Genomic DNA, 8166 nt, shown 5'->3' on the forward strand with positions numbered 1-8166 from the left:
AGACTCCAGATGACAGCCTTTTGATATTTCAGCAGGAGAAAAGGCCAAGTATATGGAGATAAATCATACCTGCACATATGGCAATAAGACATGGAGGCATTCCCGTTTTTGCGCAATCATTTCCAATTACCTGCAAGAGACGTTCTGTCTCCTGCTCGGCCATTCTTCCAAAAGCAGCCAATCACAAACTCATCCACATGATAATTGGAAGAGATTTTAATGAAGGTGCAACGTTCCTGACCTTTCAGTGCCATAGCCTGCTGATGTTGATGTGCAGGGATGAAGCTCCACTATTGCTGCAAATTCTTTTATAGAAATGGCTTTTTCAAGAAGTCTAATAATGCTGGAGCTGAGCTTTCATGGTGTCATCGCTGCACTTTACACGGTAATTGTTCAATTCATAGGGCTCGATTGTTTATGCAGTTATCATTCAATCAGGCCAGATGGAGGACTGTGGAGATGTATCTGGAAGCTTTCAGCAGCCACTATATGGAGGTAAAGGAGGGTGTAAAGTACAAGGTCATTAATTCATTTACAAACATTTGAAATGAAAGGAAAATTGTCAGTAACTTCTAGCAAGAGTTTTGCTGAAATATTTCATTTTGAAAAGTCAGAAGACGTGACTTAATAAACGGCAAACACAAACTGTGGATATTTACCAAAATCGCTACAGTATAGTGGCATAGAGTTAATAATGGAATTATTGAAAATAAGTCCATAATTAGAAATTCTGGCACTTTTATTTGCTAAATGCCAGATTAAAATAGGAAGAAGTAAGATTTTGTTTTTATTATGGTCTTCAAAATTACAATTTTCGCTTCACTATAAGATTAATTTGCATTTTGAAAATATGAGAAAGTTAAATATGTGAATATTAATATTTTAGGCATCTCTATGATACATATTTTAAGGCAAAACCTCAGCCACACCTATTCTGTCTGTGACTTTATGGGGAAATTTAAGAGAGTCAGAAATATATCAGGATGAGGACTGTGGACCTCCACAAGTCTGGCTCATCTTTAGGATCATTGTCTAGAAGCCTTAAGGCGCCAAGTTCATCTGTTCAAACAATTTTAAGTAACTATCAACAGATTGGAAGTGCTCAGCCAACAGACTGTTTCAGAAGAATTTGGGTTTGGCAGACATGAATGGATTTTGAAATGTGAGTATCAACATCAGAAGACATTGTGAAGCAGGTCAGAAAGTGAGAAATGAGAACCAACATGAGCTGGAACAAAACTCCCAGAGGAAGAAGGAATTTTTATAAATTCAACATATAACTTATGTTACAGTTTGCAAATCTACAGACTACTGTGCATCTCTTTGGAAACACCTGGTTCTCTGTGGTCTGAAGAAACGACAGTTCAAGTATTTTTCTTTAAAGCTTGGGTGCCAGTAGGTCTTTTTAATATACAACAATCCTAACCATACCACTAAATTATTAAAAAGTAGAAAGTCAACTTTTATTGTATGGCCATTTAAAAACTACTCAGTCTCATTGTTTAAAAGATGTGTGGGAGCATGGTAGACTACAACCTGACTCAGTTACATGTTTTCTCAGGAGGAACAAGCCAAAATTTCAAGAAAGACTGTGAAAGCATACATGCTCAAGATTGTAGGCCTAAGTGGTGCAGTTTAAAGAGCAATTTCGCCAAATAGTAAAAAAAAAAAAAAAAAAAATGTGTGTAAACTCCTGCATTTTGGGGGAAAAAAACACATTTGGTGATTCTGCCTTACCTAAAACATGAAAACTTCATGGGATTAATTATCATACTGTGATAAAACGTGAATATGTGTGTTTTTACTGATTTTATGCAAAATTTACTAAATTATTATATATTATTGTGACAAATAACAGCAAAAATGGACAAAGATGTCTTATAACTGTAAGAGATTTACATGGAGATCTGATGTACGGGACTGATAGATAGGGTGCCGTGTTGCTGAAATGTCAAATTGAATTTTAAGAACCTTTTTTGGCACATTTCAATAGATAAAGATATCAGAGGAGCAACTTAGGAAAGTGTGGATTTGAATGAGAAAGATGTTAAGACTCTATGTTCCTGGCATGACACAAGAACAGGCATAGGAGAGAAAGTGTAAACCACAGGAGTGCAGAGATAAAAAGTAGTCTTAGGAAGATTGAGAAATTTGAAGGTTAGATATAAACCTTTTTAAAATTGCTATAATCAAAACAAAAAATAGAGAAACCGACATTAGGGGACCAATTTACCTCTTACTTTTTTCTGTCTTGTGGTGATGCAACATATAATTTATTGGTGCTAAAGTTCACTTATCTGGAGATGCTAATGGAAAATCTGTGAAAAACAGTGTAGGGGTCAAAATCCCTTATACCAGCTTATATTAAAAGTTTGAGACATGGGTAACGTTTCATTCGTTGAAAGGCTATGACCTAACAGAAAATACAAGAAGAAACATAATGTGGAATACTAATTGCCTCGCTACCTGCATGCTCTCCCAGAGCGTTGCAGCTTTGGTGGAGGTGCTGCAGCATGAAGTTGGTGATAAGTGCAGAGCCAAGATAGTCAGTGGACTGGTCTGTGAAATGGTTTCCTGACAGATGTAGCCACAGCAGGGTGCCATTTTCCTTAAGCATAGCAGATATGGCCCTGGCAACAAAATCCCCCAAATTTGTGTCAGACAAGTCCACTTCTGAAAATTGACATGCAAATTTGAACATTGGCTTAAAACACAATTGGTGAAACAAAAGTTGTGTTGAAGAAGAGAATGAGCATCTTTCAAAAATGCCTAAATTGAGTTTGATGGTATTTTTTCTTTATTCACTATACTTTCTTTGAAGTTCCTTTTTTTTTACTACAGCTTGGTGGAGCATAACAAACTTTGAAATATTTTAAATGTGATATTTATACGGGAAGATCTTTCCAAAAGACTATTGAATGTTACATTGGGAAAAATTAGTAAGTTCGTCTAGAAATTATATGTTTCAATTCATTTTGTTAGGTGGATTTTTTTATAATTTAAAGCAATATCTTTATTTTCAGAACATTAGTTCAGCACCATTGTGGACATTTGTTTTGCATTAACTCACTGCAAAAGGTGATGGCATTCATATTTATGGAAATTGGAATCTGCAAAGCTAAGAATTGTGTTGCTCCAGAGGAACTGTCTAGAACTGTTATCAAGTTTTTCCAACATATAAAAACAAAAACATGAAAGAATAAAGATTTGTTCCATGATTTATGTGCTTTTGTTTCCAAAGAAGTTTAAAAAGCATTATGTAGCAACTTGCTCCAGTTGACGCTTGATGTTGACGCTTCCATTAAAAAACCCTTTTACTGTATGTGTTTATCTGAGGATTAAATGGACCCTTTAGTTCAGAAGTGCTGATGACTTACAAACTAGCTGAGCTTTGAAAGAATGTAAAATGTAATTCCTTTGGTTCTGGTCATTTGGACTTCTTAACTAGGGACATTTGGTGGCAGTTTATTGCTAATTAAGAGACATTAGCTATACGACTTAATTATCACTTGCATCAGCATCTATGCATGGCCTTCTTGAATACAGTGGATTGCTATCATTAGCCTCAAACTTAAATGCCTTTTTTTGACTTTCACTATGCCATTGGCTTCATTACCAAACACACACTGTATTTTTGAGTTATTACCTTACTGAATTAATTCTTGATACATATTGATGAGATGTGTGTTTTTGTAAATTAGAATATTTAGTTTGATCATTTTCTGCAAATGCGTTTCAGCATAAGGATGTCAATCACCACTGAGAGTTAAAATTGATACACTGCATGTTTTGAACTTGGACTTCAGGGATCAAATTGTTTAATTAATTTGCAAAATATGAATGAAAGTTCCAGACATTAATAAATGGGTAGTTAATAAATTAGAGACGTCAGACAAGAAGGAAAAACTGAACTGAAATTAAATTATTTTATTTTTATCAAAAAGTGCCATCTTGGATGAGACCAAGTGTGCATGCTTGTGTTTTCCGCACAACCACCTGTAATGTAATTTTTTCCTTTAACATCTTGACTACAGCAGCTCCGCCCATTCCTTCCGTCCAATTATCTTGCAGATTCAGGCAGTAATGAAGTGTTTGGGTGCCAAGGGAACAGACAGTGCATTACTGCCCTGCAAACACACTATCCAACCCTGCCACTCCCCCCTCAAAGTGAAACCTTTTCTGTTTGTTCATGGAAATATGTTTTCTTCTCTGGATTCCAATTAAAAGAGTAAATGCATGTGGACAGAGAGACACTGAGGATTATTATAACCTGTGTGAGTCAAATCAAGCAGAAGGAAGCTGTGTGGAGGCAGGGGGTTAGAAATGAAGCTGACAGTACATTGAAATTATAGTTTCCAGCACATTTAATACAAAAGTTGAGTGCACAAGTGTTCAAGACAATAAAAAAAGTCAATCTGAACAGCTGTCATTTCAGAGTTTTTCAGATTTGCCTCAATGAATGGAAATGTTAAATAAACACATTTTAATCTGATAATCTGTAATTGAAAAATTTTGAAAAATACAACTTTAATTTGGTAACATTTATTTAGTGGGAGAAATTTCCAGATTGTGAAAAATAAATATCTACGTAGGGTGTAATATTCCGTTTTCACCATAGCAGTTTATTTAAAACAAACAAACATTTTTTTTAATTGTAGATTTTAGTTTTTACAGTTCCTCAGGGTATGTAGATGAGTAGACATCTTGCACTTAGAAAATTGTTTGATTGCTTCTTCCTGGCTAGCCATGTTGCTACCTCCTTTGGGGAACGTTTTAATCCCAGGTTCCCTTTCAAACTGGGGATTGGTAAGAGCTGCTGGGAGAAGAGGATCCCAGTGAAGAAAAACACTGACTGGACAGGATGAGTAGAAAAGCTCTGTATCCATGCTGCTGGAGGAAACACAAAGGATCTTCCAGAATAATAGCTGCAAGAAAACAGTTTGCTGATTGTTGGTTGTATTTTTTAAATAAAACTGGTTAGGTTTCCAGCTAAATCCCTACTTTTTTATTTGTTGTGATAACCACACAAATATGAACAGTTGATTTAAAAGCTAAAATGTGCCCAATCATTTCCTCTTGATGCACTGATTGTGGCAGCAGCAGCTTCAAACAGGCATATAGCATTTACCTGTAGTTTCTGCTGATGTGTATTAAGGACTCAATATTCCTAAAATCAATGGATCATTTTCCATCAGTTGCCAACCGGCGAGGAATCATGATGAATATAAATGAAGAATCTAAACATAAAGCAAGAACAGAAAGCCTTGCTAGCCTGCTCATTTTACTTGCAAATTAAAACCCACAGCTTTGGCTACAACCAACCACTAAAGAAGAAATCCAGACTTCTGAAGCGGGTTAACAGTCCTGCTGAGAGATGATTTTAGCTTTTAGAAATAATAAGTAACACTGTCCTGTCCTTTTATGGATGATATTAATTCATCAGTACATGGCATCCTTTCTTTTTGCTTTCTGACAGCTGTCTTACTTCTTGCAAGATATGTATTGTATTTTACATCCACTGAAAAACCTTTACTCTTACCATCTTGGGTAAAAGATCTGGAACTGAACTGAAGTGTTGCAGCTCTATTTCTAACTATTGACTTAACTAAATGTGTTGCTGTTACTGAGAAGAAGCCAGTTCAGTGATAAATTAACCAGGACAAAAGAAGGACATCGGTCAATGAAAAGATTCATGGTAAAGCAACTTCAAGATAAGTAGAAAATAATCTGGAAGATTGGCATCAAAAATACTCTATGAACAGAAGCTTTGGGAAGACCATTTACAAAATCAAAACATGGTAATCAGAAGCAAAAAGGCAGGTTAAACTTGACTGAAAATTGCCAATAATTACCTCATATCAGTAACAGCATTTTTCAGATGAGGCTATTTGATATCAACTTAAAATAGAAGTGATAGGGAAGGAGTTCAATGGAATGGGGAGTCACAATTTTCTAATGCATTGGTGTTTATTTTGATCTTAGAGAAGAAAGCAGCAGCTGGATGATTTCTGAAGCATACAGGGATAAACTGCCTGCCCACATTCAACCAAATTCTGCAAAGCAGGTTGGCTTGAGAACAAACAGACAAAAATCAAAAGTATTGTGGGAGATTCTGGATCTAAAAAGGATGTCAATATTCAGTGGCGGGGGAATCTCAAGAGAACCCTGCTGCTTATTTCTACCTGAAGACGAAATTAAATGCTAAAAGACACATAGAACAGTTTTTCTTTGAAATAAAAAAATGGAAGAGGGAAAAGTTAACCAGTTTGATCTATTGGGACTTCCAGAGCCTGGTTTATTTTTAATCTTAACCTGAACTATTTTTATTCTGTTTTGATACAAAGCTTTGTTGTGTTCATAATTTAAAATTTCTGGACTTTTCTTATTAACACCTGTCACCTTATAGAAGAATACTCTCATAAATTAATGAATCCTTCAACGAAAAGAGGCATGGATTCTGTGATGGCGCATGCGCTATGTATGATTTTGCTTTACCTTTGGGCTCACATGGACTCAAATCTAATACTGAAGGATTCAACCAAAACATGTTATTTTCTTTGGAGGGTTTATAAGATCTAAGCAGAGAATGTGTTTTGGTGTTGTTTTTAAAGTGATGGAAACTGGCTCAATCCTACTCCTTTCTCCTTGCCATCAATCCACTTGCCTCCAATTAACTGAAAACACGTTATAAACTTCCACTAAGTTATGCCTATCTTTCTGCCTACCTTTCTTATCAACTTGATTCCAGTGCCTGAGGTCCCAGCCCCAATGCATCAAAGACGTCTCACCATTTCCAATGCCTTTCAGGAAAGGAATGACAGGCTCCATTTTTAAAGTCTTGTAAGCCTTTATGTGGCACGTCTTCCCTTTCAAATCATTTGTTTCCTCCTTACCTGCAGCATGAATAAAGTACGTGGGTTTCTGAATTTAAAATTTGAGCCACTTTGCTAGCAGTGAAGAATCTTTTGATTCTGATTTCAAAATCTGCCATTTGGTTGATTTTACCCTGACAAGAGATCACATTAATTTCATTCATACCAGCCAGTTTTTGCTTGTGGTAAAAAGAGAGTCTGACACAAAGAGTGAGATGAAGTCATTATGCAGAAAAGGATTCTGCACGCGTGGGTGGGCACATGGAGGGGTTTCTGTGAGAAAAGATGGAACAGATGGGAAGACAGGAGGGTTTTTCCTTATCAATGCCTGTTAAGATCATGATGAAAAAAAGCACTATCAAAAGATGTAAAACCAGGGCGAAGCAGTTGAATTAAACAAGCCACAAAACAAGTGTTTTCTAATAATGAACATCACACCTCCGACTGTGAAATCTAATAGGTGTCTCACTCTATTTATCTTATTGTAAGCCATATTTAGTTTTGCCACTAAGGTCCAGGCCTGTTTCAAAGTCCTCATCAGATGCCAGTCTTTTTTCCTGGAAGTTCCCCTCCTTCCTCCATCTCTCCACTTTCTTTTTCGCCTCCGTCTCGACTGCTTTCGTCAGGGCTTGAGCGTTGGTCTTTTGGCCCACGCACATCAACCTCTGTCTGGCTCGATATTTGCTGGATGGAGAACGAGAAAGCAGCACATCGTGACTCGTTAAACCTTGCTTTGCTGGCAGCCTAAGTGAGGAAAAAATGATAGATTTGCCGCCAGCAGAATGAAACTGGTAACTTAATTCTGGACAACCGAGTCAATCAATAGGTATGCATTATTTTATTGTGCCGTTATGCAACCTTGTACAATATATTGCATAATTTTTAATGTAGAACTTGAGTCTGAAATGTGTTAAACAGTGCACTGGTTTTTCCAAAACACAATAAAATGCAAAAGATACAGTCAAGGCTGAATATAAACTAAAAGACTGTGTAACAGGTCTCGAGTCAAAGCCAACCAACCAATAGCATACTTAAAAAAAAAAAAACAACAACGATGGGGAAAATCTTAACACACTTGTTTGGAGATAAGAAAGGGTGCATTCATGGACAATTAAGTTGCAGATAAGAGAAAATAACTCACCTGTTGAGCTTTCATTTCATTTCAGTTGTGTCTCTGTTTTTCATTTCAGTTGTATGTAATTTTGATAACATACAACTGAAAACTGATTACTTACTTTAGAAGTGTTATAGTCATCCACTGGTTGGAGTGTGAACTGCACATGGTTCAAGGAAT

This window comes from Poeciliopsis prolifica, unplaced genomic scaffold (assembly GCF_027474105.1).
Source record: "Poeciliopsis prolifica strain line A6 unplaced genomic scaffold, Auburn_PproV2 SCAFFOLD014, whole genome shotgun sequence".
NCBI classification, from domain to species: Eukaryota; Metazoa; Chordata; class Actinopteri; order Cyprinodontiformes; family Poeciliidae; genus Poeciliopsis; species Poeciliopsis prolifica.